At 33.2% G+C, this 15,011-nt stretch overlaps 2 protein-coding genes across 2 annotated transcripts in view; one reads left to right on the forward strand and one right to left on the reverse strand.

Moving 5' to 3' along the window:
- Positions 1-13,388, reverse strand: part of LOC118737058 (neuropeptide F receptor) — a 24,126-nt gene extending 10,738 nt beyond the window's left edge. Inside the window, exon 1 of the mRNA XM_036467304.1 lies at positions 13,045-13,388. The gene's annotated coding sequence lies outside the window, so the exon portion shown is untranslated. The remainder of the gene's footprint in view (positions 1-13,044) is intronic.
- Positions 1-15,011, forward strand: part of LOC118737061 (golgin subfamily A member 7) — a 67,344-nt gene that overhangs the window by 18,032 nt on the left and 34,301 nt on the right. The window lies entirely within an intron of this gene.

Raw genomic sequence — 15,011 nt, forward strand, 5'->3', positions numbered from 1 at the left:
ACAAATGTTGATCAAAATTTTAAACAAGTAAGTTTGAGGTAGCTTGGACCTAGCGTTGATTTTTGTAAATTTTTTTCTTCGCGCGTTTTCTTCCACACAAGGATTCGGTAAGGTTAGAGTGGCTGGAAAAGTCCATTGTGATACCACTGGCCGAAGCCATTTGTTTCTTTCCCTCCCTTTGTAATTGAACCACCGAGTGCGTTTTATATAGCACAAAAAGTCGAGAACACACAAAGTATGTTCAATTATTTTTTTTGTGAGGAGAAAATTAGCAACACCTTCAACAAAAAAATTACCAAAAATCAAAGGCACCCATAATGTTTCAAAGAAATCTAACTAAAAAGCTTAAAATTTTGATGAAACTTTGACGAATTTTGCTATTTTCTGTATAAAGTTTGAAATTGGGACTTACGTGGTCTTTGTTAGATAAGGAGCTACATTTTCATAAAAAATCTAATAAACATAAGAGTGCTTAAATGTTTCTTTCCTATTTATGTATTCGCCACTGCATCTATAGCTTATGTTTTCCATATCCATGATTTTTTTGCGGGAATTAATATCTATTATTTTTTGTAACTTCACTAAATTGAAGTTATAATCATTTCATTAAAAAAAAACATAACAAATAATTAGAAAAATCTTAAAAAAAATTTTACGGGAATGATAGACCGGAATATAGCGAGAGTACCAGTTTGATAGAATAAAACATAACCAAAGAACATAGAGAATATGGACGCTATATATATGGCTCCCTTAACGAAGTGCTGCCACATTTCTACGCAAACATTTTTTTTTTGGCCATAGCAGAGGGAGACTCTTAATAAATTAATAGAGAAAACACTTATAATCGGGACTTAATCGCGACTTAATCCAGACTTTTAAAGAATATTCAGCGGCACAATTTTCTCAAAATACCCGTATAGTACAGCTATTCTGTTTTCTACTATTACTGTACTGGGGCGTATACGTAACCTAATACTTTTGTGTGATCAGGGCTTCGGAGCGGAGCTGAGCAAAGGAGCAAGGAGGTAAGAGCCAAGCATTTTGCTGGAACGGAGCTGGAGCAAAGAACTAAAAAAATTCATTTGCTACTTATTTCCTTAAGGATACAATTTAAGTAAATAAATTTACTTAAATTAAATGTTTTTGCCACTGAAAACGACCGTGCAAAATAAAATTTAATTACATTCATTTTTCTTGACAATACTGTTTATTGCAGAATGACCAGCAGTCCGGGATAACTGGCAAGTCGATACTATGTACATACATATGTGCATTAGAGTGGTCCAAAAATGTATATAAAAAAAATAAGGTCGCATTTTTAATGCCGCCACCCCCTAGGATTGTTTCTATACCGAATTAAAAAAAAAATAATTAGGGAGTGCTCAAAACGCTCAATGTTTTCAATGTTTTTTATATATACATATATGCGACTCTCAATCTACGCAGCACATGTTCAGAATCTATTATCCTTATTCCAGAATCTAAACTATAATGGCGTTGGTGTTTCGAATTCCTGGTATTGCATATAAGCAACATCATTCTGTGTGCACGCGCAAGTAAATATTGCTTGTCTTATACGCCTCGTACATATGTACATATGTAGTAGTTCTGCTCCGTTATGCATGCATATTTACACACATACATTACTAAGAACACAAAGATAAATCGGATTATTATCTGAGTATGTTAAGGATACAAAGTATTGCTCTCATTGAATTCTCATTTCCACTTATTTTCACTTCCTGAAATATAATTGTTTAAATACCGTGAAATGAGAGTCGCTCGTTTTTCTTTTGATAATTTTCCATAATTAAACTATACGAGGTGTTGTACGTAATCACAGCTCGTTTCGATGCCTTACAAAAGGTTTTAATAGGGAAGCATGAAAGAAATGGGATGAAAAATAGTACTAAATATAGTACACTTTTTCGTATCAATAGTACGAAATATAGTACACTTTTTCGTATCAATATTAGGAATGGCTTGATTTTTTGTACATTGACTTCCGTAAATATACGGTAACTAATTCGGTAAATTTGCAGTGTTTTACCATTTTGTTTTCTTTTACAGCTACACGGTTGGTATTCTAGACTTGTACATTATTTTTGCTAGGAACGCATTCGAAGGCTTGATTAAGACACCCCTGAAATTTCGTCTACCCATATAAATGATTTTTCTTTGCCTAAATATCGAGAGGGGCCAGTTGCCGAATCGATGTAGATCTACGTTTTCACTGTGTGAGTACCATTTTAATACTTGTTCATTAAAATCGCTATATAATAAAAAGTAATTTGTCAAAGGGGCAAATTTAATTTTCTAAGGGAGTTCCCGATGGCGATTAGAGCGATCGCGAGCTTATAACACCTTTCGTTATTGCATCATGATCATTTTAATTGCTACAAAATGCTTCTCAAAATTTCGTGGAATTCTTTTAATCAGTATTTATAAATTGCTTATCTTTAAAACTAGAAAAAATGTCGGTCAGAGAAAATGACATAAAATTTCGGGACTATTTTTAGTGCACCCTGCAAAAAATTGTGCGATTAATCTCTCTCTCAATCGGGCACAGTTGGGCATTAATTAGTAGTTTTACCATAAGGGTTAAACTTTTAGACAAGGTTGTGTATTACAAAACTTAAAAAATTCCTCAGTGGATTTTCATTTTGGACCGAACCCAAGCATGTTTTTGAATGGTTTTCGGTTCGGTTTTGACATTTCAAAATATAAACATTCGTGGTCAAAACCGTTCTTCAAACCCTAACAAGTAACACCAGTGTTATCATTTTGGTGCTTTTGGGTCTAGATTTAGCTCTTTTTATTTTAAATTGCCCCGGAAGTTTGCTTCTAGCTCCCAGCTCTTTTTTAGCCCCTTTAAATCTGAAACAGTCGTTTGAGGCTCCAAAAATCTTAGCTTAATTTTAAACATTAAATTTAAACATTTCTGCCGTTTGTTTGGAAAACACATACTATGTACATCATTCTGGCGCATATCTTAATATTTATACTACAAATATTTCGAGTTTTTAAAATTCGCCATTGTTTCAATTTGATTTATGGAATCTGTAAAATGCATCCGTATGTACCATATCAAAAAAACTGTAAGCAGTTCGTATTTCAATCAAAATAAATGATAAAAATGTATGTGGTATTTAATTTATGGGGAAATGAAACAGTTGGGGTGTTCACAGTTCATTCCAAATAGTGTCTCAAAATGTAGACGTCTACATTTTAAGACGTTTTCTAACCGTAAAATCTCTGGTTTTGTTTTCTCCCAATTCCCAATTCGAAAACGATGCCGCGGAGTCTACATTTTGTCACAACCAAAGGTATGTTTTTACGCGTCTAAATTTTGCAATTTAATTTATTGGCAACATATTTCGTATCGACATATAAAAAATGGACGCAAAGAAGAAATACATATCTGGCAACACCAGTAAAGTTTTGCGACGATTGCTCACAGCTACATTTTGAGACACAATTTGGAACGAACTGTGAACACCCCAAGCGAATTTATAGATCGTTGCCTGCCCACGCTTTAACAGCAAATTTTGAAGCGCGACGAGTTGCATGGCCACCCGCAGTCTTTCGTAAAAACAATTCACAAATCAAACAACCATCACTTCAAGTGGAAATAAATTCCTGGCTACCTACTACACTAACCACATACATACGCGCATACTATGGAAATTCCTGATGAGCACACGGCTCCAGCAGCTGTATCAGCATGTCAAAACCATCAATAAATTCCTCTTACTAAAGTGCGAAAATTGGCATTAAATTTTTCTGTTTTAGCATGAGTCCACACATACGTACTATACATACTATGCATTTATATGTAAGAGTACGAAATATGTGTTCATCTATGTATGTGTAGTAGGGTGGTTGCAAGGTATATGGTAAATTTTTTTTGCCGCTATCTTTCAGAATGGGTGGCCTAAGCTAGACTAAAATAAGTAAAAAATTGTTTAGAAGATGAAATTTTTTTTTATTTAAATACAAAAATAATCCAGACCAAGGTAATATAGTAGTGGAGCAGCTGCTTTGTTTTTTTGTTCTTGTTTCAAATTGTTTCGTTTCTAAACTCTCAAATATTGTAAAATTTTTTCACACAAATTCTTAATTGACAAAATATAGTTGCTTGTGAATCTTTAAAAAATTGACCTAAAACCAGCGTTTGGAACGCTTGCTTAGCTCGGGAGCATACACGCTGATTAGATATTGGGCCCTGCAATTGATGCTCCTGTAATGAAAAAGATTTACAGAGAAGAAATGCCCATCAATTTATATATATTGTTTTTAAGTATAATATTTTTAATGACATTTGAGATACCAGAAGCAACCACAAAATATATGTAAATGTTTTTTTGCTCTATTGCTACCACCGGTTTCAAATGCCTTGATCCAGACAAAATTTTAAATTTTCTATTTCAACACTTAAACTTTGCCTGATTTATTTAGGACGTATTCCACAATAAAAAAAATACTTTCAGAGTACCTGGAGTTGTTGTGGATGGATGGCAATGGTAAAATTTTTAATACTTCTAGTGTTATGATAGGTATATAACTTAACAATATATATAAATAAAAAAATGTATTTAAACACTATTCAACAATATAGTTTTGCATGGAAATTCACATTTCGGGATATCCAATAAAATATTATTAAGATAAAAATTAATGCGAATCAAATTTCCTTTCAAATAATATTCGAATCAGGTTCCTTTTAGGGACGGGGAACTAGGAGTTTTTGTGAACATCGATATTTTTCCTAATTATAACCTCAATGAGGCATGTGTCAACATTATCAGATTGGGCTGAAATTTTGTCAATCACATTCTCTGCCCTATTGGCAAATTTTTGGGTTTAATGTAACCACCCTAAAGTATAGCATGTGGTCATAGGTGTGCATATCCTGATGAAATGAATATTATATCAAATTTTCAGTACCAATGGCAAATCAAGCAGTTATTAAAAGCCAATTCTTAACCCTTTATCGAATATGAAAACAAATATGGTGTCACTATTTTGGCAATTTTTTCCCACCTGACGAGTGTTATAAAAACGTATTAAATGTATTTAGCAGTTAACTACGAAAAACGGAACGTAACTAATTTACGTATGGTTATATGGCATTTGAATATAACCTCACTTTTGTTGTCGTTATTATAAAAAAAAAAATATTTTCATAATTCACACATCCTTTTCTGTGTCAATCGATAACACTGTAGAAAAAATATCAAATTAATGAATTGACAAAAAGGTAATTGGATGAAAATCGGCTGATAAATAAACCACTTATGGTTGTTCAAATGTGTAATAATTTTAAGTATGAAAAAGGAGCCGGAAATGAGGTTACTCATACGCCATATCGGACATGGCCGTACTCGTAAATTTGCGTACATGGCGTATGAGTAACATTTTCCATATTAAATTACGATTTTTTTTTCATTCGCAATGCACACTTAAAACGAAAATATCTGGGGAAAATTACCTATGTGTCTCGACGTTATTTGCATCATTTTAGCATCCCTACAGTGTAATTAGTTTACCGATAAAGTTTGTCATACGTATATTTCTTTGCAAAATAACATTGAAAATAAATGGAGCCATTTTTCTTTCGATATAGGTTTATGGTTATGTAAACAACGCGTTGTTCAAAGTTAAATATTTTTTATTCATCTTCTTTTTTATAGTGTAGTTATTAAACTTTATAAAATATGCAAAAATATTGCTGGTGTGTGTGGGTATACGTATTAGTTTTATTTTTGGAATTAACACAAAATAGTGAAGAAAACAACACTCAAACTACATGCCGTCCATTATTTTGTTTACTCAGGGGCAGTCACATCTGCTCTGTGAAAGCAAATACCTAGCTAAATCTTCTGAGATTGAGGAGAGGATGCCGAACTAGTTTGGTAGTATTTAGAGGACTGGCCCGTGCCTTGAGTGTGTTTGTGTGTGTTCTACATATCTTGAAGAAGTCTATTCTATACATATACATACATACATATTACATTTACAGCTTTCTCCTGTAAGTTTACTTTTAGTGAGATTTTACGAAAAATATTTTTTTCATTCACACAAGCGACCTGAAATCTACCTTTTTTGGGACATTTTAAAACCAATTGGGAATAAGTATGAAATTAGACCTTAAACACATTTTCAGTTTTGATTTATCTCTATGCATAGTAGAATTTTATGACAATAATTTTTGACATCTGCGACATTGGGCGGCGTCCAGCAGCCGGATTTCACTATTGGCAATCGCCAATTTTCATTGCCAGAAATCTATAATAGAATAGCAGGCACGCCTAGCATCTAGTTACATGGCCTTCACACTGCCAGATTTCATGCCTACGATGATGCGATATTGCATACTTTTAGTACCTCTATTTAGAGAATTTCGGTTACGAAAATTTTGCGATTGTCAGAATTTAGTTTAAAGAAAAATGACAGTGATAAATTCGACATTATTAATCCTTTTGATGTTTCTCGTATTGCTAATATACATAGATTGATATTCTCCACTTTATCAATGAATTCATTTTTTAAATAAAAAAAACATTAACTCTGACATAGAATACACAACACATAATTGGGCAAAACCTTTGTGCTAGTATTGGTAGTTCTGCCGACGTTGACACCACTCCAGTGTAAAAATGTAGTGCACAAAGGACATAGTTTATCACCTTTAATTCCATGCATCATATTTTGAACTGGAATATGTTACGAAAATAATGTGTCGCGTGTCGCTTTATAAATCCAAAGGAAGAATATGTAAATGAAAACAAAAGAGTCAGTGTGCCTGGACTGCGCTACGCAAATGAACCTACTCTTGATTAATTTAATCGATGTCTCGATCTACTGAACTTCACATAACAGAAGATAACATGAAATAACAGTCGTGGAGTGTTTTTAAATTGATTGAATCACAAATCATGATTTGATTCGCTGAGTATGTCAGAGATGAGGTGAGTTCAGATGAGTTGAGTTAAAGTAAGGTGAGTTGAACTATGTTGAGTTGAGCTAAGTTGAGGGGAGGTGAAATGAGGTGAACAACATAACATGACATAAAATATATTAATCTTATGCGGCTGATTACATACAACGTGTTTCTTTAACTCCCTATCAATATTGCAGCGAACGTTTAAGAGGCACTTTCGTCGCCAACCATCCACCACTTGCCCTGCGCATTCGTCATGTTGCATTTTCGATTCAAAACCGCCGCTAAAGCAGTTTCACTTCAAAAAAAAGAAAATAAGAAAAGTGACCGTGGCACAGAGTTGGAAAACTTGACCAGCAAGGGGCAGCATTTTCGTAATATGCAAAGAGGATGCATTCCTCGTTTTCCTACTGGGACTACTCTAGTGAAAAAATTGCCAGATGGCCGATTATGCGGAAATATCTGGGCAATATTTTTGCTTTGAAGTGTTGCTGCTGCTAAAAATGTTTAAGCGGGTTTCCGTCGCCTTAGGAACCGAATGCTAATAGCGATTGCTGTTATTTTCATATTCATACATCTGAATGTGCATACATACACATGCAATACATACACACTATGTATTTACATATGTGTAAGTACCCTGCAAACCATGTTTTCAGAGTATTCTGCATTGTAAAGAAATTTTAAAGAATTCGTTAATAAATAAATTACGCACACTTCCATTCTTTTACGAAATTTCGGAAGAAATTCTGTGAAGCAACGAAAATAATGCTGCTATGTGAAGAATATCTTTCTGAATTTTTCCAGAATTTTCTTTATTTTTCGTACAGAAATTTCTTTACGAGTTCGTGTCAACCACTTCATATAATTTTCTTTGAAAATTCGTAAAAAAATCGTTACAGAAATGAGATACTCCTAACGATTTCCTTAAGATTTCGGGAACTTTGGTTTGCAGGGTATATGCCACTCAATTGACACGCATATTTTTTAAGCAACTAAGGGTCATTTCCGATGCAAAATTTAAATGGCACTTAAGTTTAGTTTTCGAATGCTATTTACATATATGCCATTTAACTTTCGCTGGAATCAACTTTATTTAAATACGCCAAACAAGTCGCTGATTTTTGAAAATTTTGAAATATAAAACCAGCAAATTTTTTATTGCCATTCGATTAATCATGTACTATTGAGCTACCGGTACCGTTCAAACATTACCAGCGAGTATATTGCAGCCACACCAAACATTTTTTCCGCATTTTTTAGTGCACAGGTTTGCAAATTCAAGAATTTATTTTCTCAAAATCAACAGTAAGTCTAAGCTATTTTAGACATGCACTTTATTATATCAAAACTGAAAACTCATAATATTTCTAAAAAAATCTAATTGAAAAGCTCGAAATTTTTTACGGAAACTAGTAAATTTTTGTTTTGTAATACTCCGCAAAGATTGAAACTTGGCTTAATACAGTTTTTGTTAAAGATTAAACTATAGTTTTATACAAAAAAATAATTAAAACAAAAAAGTAATAGATAAATAGTAAAAACTTGTCAATATGTTAGTGTCGTGTAGTTATGATAAGGACTGTATGTAATTTCTCAGCTAAATATTAAAACTAGGGTAGCGCGACCAGCATATGACTTCTCAGAACGGTACATAAAATAAAGATGACTACTATTTTCACTCCATTTGATATTTTTTTCTTATGAAAGCTAATAAATTTTCCAAGAGACCAGTTGAGCCCCATTTTTGCATTTTTGTTTATTTGTATTAAGTTTTTTAGTGCAAATTAATTAAATTGAGTGAAACATGTAGGCTACAGTGAATTGTGAACACAAAACGCCAATCTTGAACCACTGTAGGCTGGTAGTTCCTGCTCCTTTTCATTTCTGTTTTGTTGTATATATACGTATTTAGTATGCGTGTATGTACATATGTATGTATGTATGTATGTATGTATATGAGAATGTGTGTAAATCAAAAAATGCAATCAAAGCACGGTATTTCACAGCACGCCATTGAATTTTTAATGAAAAATAGAAAATGCCAACCTGCAAAGGTGTACAAAAGAGAGGAATGTCGAAGTCGCTTCTACCTTTGCTAAATATGTATTTGCGAAGATGGAATATATTAGTTTTTAGTTTAAAAATATAGCATATTTTTGGAGGTGTATGAAGAGGTTTTGACACCTACTTTCAAATTTAAATTTAAATTATTTAATAAGTTAAATTAATTACTAAAAGATCAGTACCGAGCGAAATGGATTTGAAAAGGCTTTATTTCTGAGCTATATTTAACAGTGCTGCCACGTGTTTAAAAAATCAAATTCAATTTAATTCATTAGTTAACTGAAATATGTATCACAATGTCAGACGAAAGAGGTTTAAGAAGATTTTAGTTTGAAAATTCTTTTGGCGAGGGTCGCCACCTGTTTGAAAAGTCGAATTAAGTTAAGTTATGTGAAATATTACGAATTTCAAACGGGCGAGTTGTAAAATAAGCTTTAGTTTGAAAATATCCGGGTTGCCACCCATTCTAAAAGTCATATTTATCTAAGTTAGGCTTTTTTAAAGGACTTCGGAATTTCAAATTTATGATTAATTCAAAGAATTCTTTAAAAAATGCAATGCAATGAAGAATAGAAGTATGGGTACCAAGTGAAAGAAAAATTCTACAGAATTAAGCCTTTTCTGTTCACAAGGGCCAATAAGTGGTGAAAATTAATTTTAGTTTTTAAGCAAATAAAGTTGAGTTAAGATGTAGTCGTGTGTCCTTAACATATATACCTATATATATATTTTTAGTTTTCGAAAATAGAGACTGCAAACTTTAAAGGATATTCAAGGATAAAATTTTAAAAGGGCATTTCTTATGAATTAAAAAAAATTAATATTTGTTAATCCTTAGAGCTTTCTTTTTTATTTGATACTCATATTGATATTCTACATTGCACTGAATTTTTTAAAAAGTTTTTTTTAATTAATCAAAAATTTGAAATTTCGAAGTCGTTTTAAAATAATCCTGACGTCAGAGAGAAAAAAATTTTTACTATTTTTGACCCATAATTTCGCGAATATTTAATATAAACACTTACAACAATATGCACACCTAGGATTCACAAACCAGTGTAATCAGTCCACTTTAGGTTGAATCTTGCATATCAGGTGACCAGCGCAATGAGTAATAAGCAACCTATTAAACCGATTATTGGTCAAAAGTCCATAATTTAAGGATCATTTGAGAATTCTGAGAATGTCTGGCGAAAAGTATATTCCTCTGTCACAGGGTGAACTATGTATTGCTAATTTTTTCACGTTATTTACACACCACAGATTCCCTAAGTCATAAAGACTTGAATTTATAGCGACATGAGAGCGTCGCTCACGCATTCATACATTTTGTATTTAAAAATGCTTACAAAATAAAAATATCCAAATGCACTCAACAGCTCTGTGGCTTTGGGAACAAATGTTGCAGCAGCTGTGCGCGCATCAATTCGCGCGTCATAAAAATTTTCCGGCCAATTGGAGGAAATTGGTGCATACGAAATATTGAAACATACTTATGTATACAAAACATCTGTAATACTTGTATATATGTAGGTATGCATGTGCTACAAGTGCTTCAAAATTATATTTAAGAGATTTTTGTTAAGAATTTTACTTTTATATGAATAAATACTATAGTGCTTATCATAGCTACATGACACCTACAAATTTACAAGTTTGGCCTGTTTTTTCATAATGTTTATTTTTTATTATTTTTTTATAAAAAAAAATATTTCCTCCTTTTATAATACCGACCCACAAAAACAAAAAAATGCCAATTGCATTGAAAATACCATTCCAATTAAGTTTACTTTTTTCAAGCTTCAAAATTTGTGGAATAATTAAAAAAAAAAATAACAAAGTTTCATAAAAGATTTCCCACTTATTTTGTGCGTTTTATTCCATATAAAATAATTATCGGTTATACTTCGTAGGGAAGAAAATGAGTGACACGGCAGCAAAACAAATGCCAAAAACCAACATTATTTTATAGCCAGTTGGGGTTGGCTTTTCATTACATCGGCTTTTTGGGTGTGATAGGGAAACTATCACGAATTTTCTCATGAAGCTTGGCAAGGATATGTATGGAAAATTTTAATAAAACTCAACAACGTTTGATAAAAAAAATTTCGCACCTTCTATAGCACATAATATGGTGGAACCATATTATAAAGTTATCCATCAGACTTCGTATGAAAGAAAATGAGTGACATCGAGAGCAAAAAAAATCAAAACTCAACGGTATTTTGTAGCCACTTTAAGCTTGCACTTTATTATACTAGAATTGAATAGGCGATAAAACTGCATATCCAAAATTTGCTACAAGTTCTGTGTAAAATTTTTATGAAACTTTTTTGATTTTTTCTACTTTTTGTGCAAAGTTTGATGTTTGGATTTGAGGGAATTTTTTATAGAATAGGGTATATTTTTATTAAAAAAATTACATTAAAAAATAAATAGTCAAAACTTGTTAATATGTGGGTGTCGTATGGTTATGATAAGCACTATATGTATATATGTTTGCGTAGAAAAATGTATGAATTAAATCTATGGTAAGCGGTATTTTTTGTTGATTCACTTCTTTTTTTTATTTAAATTTAATTCAATATTTTCCGCCTTGCTTAGGTTTTATTAATTCCAAATAACCTCTGATAAATATTTCAATTTACGATCTGCTGAAGGTGAAGTCGAAGAAGTCCATACTTTGTTTGTTTATAATTATAATTTATATTTGTTTGCTTCTTGAGAACAAAAATTTTACTATATTAACTTAACATGTATGTATGTATGTTCTTTAAGAAAATTATCTTTGATAAACATCACATTGTCGAAAAAAATATTGCTTAAGTAATATTGCGGATTACACACCGGGAACGGCACAGTGGGCGATCTGGCTGATCTAGCGTAACGAAATGCAAAAGTTCAACTGTTAAAAACCACCAAAATTTATTTAATTAATTTCTTTACACTAGACCAGCCCACTTTGCAACGGTTGCGTCAACAAACGTAAGATTTTAAAAAGTTTTTAAAGTTGCAGGAGACACCAGCAGCAACATAATTTCAATGAGCAACTAAGTAGGCTTCACAGGAAACAGCAGTTTAATCAACATAAAATGGTTGCATGTATTAACGGTTACCTCGTGTATAATCAGCACACAAATTTAATTAAATTCACACAAAATTAAAACGCAATCTAAACTACTAGTTGCTTCAGTCGATGATATTTTCATCAATGCGACCCTTATTTTTATCAAAAGCATTCACTTGTGTTCACACTTTTGACGCACTTGTTTATTCACTTTGCTTTTTATTTGCATCTTTAGTAGGGTGACCAGGCGTCATGATTTATCAGGACATGTCCTGATTTCAGCTGACCTTTTATAAACTTTTTACTGCGTAAACATATCATTAGGCGTTTTGTTTTTTTGTACACAACCACTGTGTCAAGGTACAACTGGTTTGTTGCCAGAACTGTGACGAATGAAGATGCCATAAGATATGCTATATGCACAAAGCAAATATTTTTCAAACATTATTTCCAATCTTTAAGAAATTCTTGATTTTCAGGTGGAGATCCAAAATTTTTTTCAAACATTTTTCCCCAAGGTTTGACTAAAAGTTGAATAAAGTTTGAATTCAAATTGTAATCCAAACTTTTCTCTAAATTTTCGATACAAAAAATTTGTGTGCTTTGTTGCAGAATGCGTTATTTCTCCAATCGAGTTATACTTTAAAATCAACGTTGGACCTTGGAATTTGTATTGGATCTCCACTTGATCTCCAACCCAAATATTTATTGGGCTATTGTACTTAAAGCAGGTGTTGAACTTTTGTTGGCGAACCCGAAAAAGATGTTCCCAGCCGACGCTTGCACTTGCCTACATCCCATAACTCTCAACTGAGATCTCTTACCATTGAGCGTAAAAACAATCACTTCAAAACTGAAGTTTGATGGAAGAGAAAGTGATTTTGCTAACTTTCAAAAATGCAGTGACCTGATTTTTCCTTCGGCTCACCCGGTCACCCTAATCTTTAGGCAACTTTTCCCTTACTTATTCTTTATCGCCTCGTCTCGCCTTTCTGATGATGTTCACAATATTTTAAAGTAGTAATTCACATCTTTTTTTCGTGCAACAATTATCCTCACAGCTGTCACTTGTTACTATTATAAACTAGGTTATTATAATTAATTATTTTTATTGCACTTTTCTGTTTTTTTTTTCTTTTTTGTTGTTTATTGTAGCTCCATGAGCTCCCACTTCATTAGAGAGAAAATGTAACATATGTTGTAAATTTTAGATAGCCGCTTTAGCGAACAAATACAGAGATAAATAACTGCGTGTTCGCAAGAAATGCAAACACTAATAAATTATAACTACGTGTTTGCAAAGCTCTTCCCACTACACCACACACAGCTAACCGCGGTCACGTTTCCGGTCACTGCCACGCATATATGTACATATTTATGTATGCAAGTGTTGTTATTTTTTCTTAGCATTATTTGCTTACACACATTTGCATTAATCTGCATAGTTCACTTTCACAGTTTTTATTTAGAGTCCAAAGGATATTCGACCCTCTTTGGCAGTCGCTCTTAGCAACATAGTATGTATGTTGTGCTCCTTTCGGTGTCGTCGTCAATACTGAGTCGCGTGCGAAACATGCTGTGCATTTTATGTGGCAATGCGTAACGAAGGCGATTTAAATTCGTACTGATTCCGGTGTTGTTTATTTGTTATCTATGCCGGCCGATTAATCAGCTGTTTCCTCGGCTCTAGGAAGCTTTCTTATCAGTGAAGCTTTCTAATAAGCTTTTGCTGCCGAAATTTGCCGGTTACAGTGTGTCATTTGGTTTTGTTTTGTTTACATGCAGTTCAAAAAACAGACTTATAACTCAAAAATGTATAGAACTAAATGAATAGCTGACTTCAATGGCCTTATTCGCGTAAATATTCAGTTTTATTTAAAAATCATGTCAGGAGAAAATTTTGGGGATAGAAAACTACTAAATCGCGTTTATTGCTCTATCTTTATTATTTGTAGTCTGATTTTTAAAATCTTCGTGTCGCTGAATATTTTTCGCTCACGACTATAATTGGGGCTTTAAATATTTTGGCCATTAGACCCGTTTTGATTTATAGCGTCGCTAATTTTGTTTTTTACTTTTATTCTATGAAACTACACCTCTCAAAAAATTATGACGCCTTTGCTCAACAAGTGTTGGGCTTTATTCACAAACAAAAAAATTATAATGGTTTTAGTAGTTTTATGGAGGCTTGGGCTAGGTTTTGTTAAAGTGGTTGCACCAAGACCAGTAATTTAGTCAACAAATCGCCGAAAGCCGATAACGAAATTTCGAAAGCGGCGGATTTCGATGCCTGAGATCTCACGGTTATTTAGTTAAGAAGTGCGAGCCAAAATGTTTCCATCTTAGCCTCGTGAAGGCTGGACATTCTAATAGAGAGTGTTGAGATGATTCCACTTTATCTTCCTCTTGACGGCTGATATTTACAAAAGTGATCAGTTGAGATTCCTAATCCTACCACATGAATAAATACAAATCGCACAATGGCCTGCCAGAACCGCCAGAACCAAAACTAGCGAAAGCTGAAGCTTTACAAGCGTAAGGAGCTCTAACTACACAAGTCGCTCGCTAAGCTTACACGCGGCCCGCCATCCAAGAGTATACCGCAGGAAGGCAGAGGCGTCCCTAGTTACTCCATATCTGGTGACAACGTTTTAGGGGTGCCTTTCCTTGCCAGATCATCAGCCACGCAGTTTACCGCCATGTCACTGTGACCCGGCACCCAAAATAGCCTTATTAAGAAGTATTCTGACTCGACGCCGCCTGACTGTAGAGTATAAGGTCACAGAGGGTCCAAACGAATATCCAGAAGAACGATGAAATTATGTCACACATATATTTAACTATCATGATAAAATAACAATAACATTGTTTACATTTAATCCATCTCTTTTGCTTACCTGAAAGCATTGGGTGCATGTAAATATTTGCACA

The sequence above is a fragment of the Rhagoletis pomonella genome, unplaced genomic scaffold (assembly GCF_013731165.1).
Source record: "Rhagoletis pomonella isolate Grant_MI unplaced genomic scaffold, Rhpom_1.0 Rhpom_scaffold_00004, whole genome shotgun sequence".
In the NCBI taxonomy this organism is placed as follows: domain Eukaryota; kingdom Metazoa; phylum Arthropoda; class Insecta; order Diptera; family Tephritidae; genus Rhagoletis; species Rhagoletis pomonella.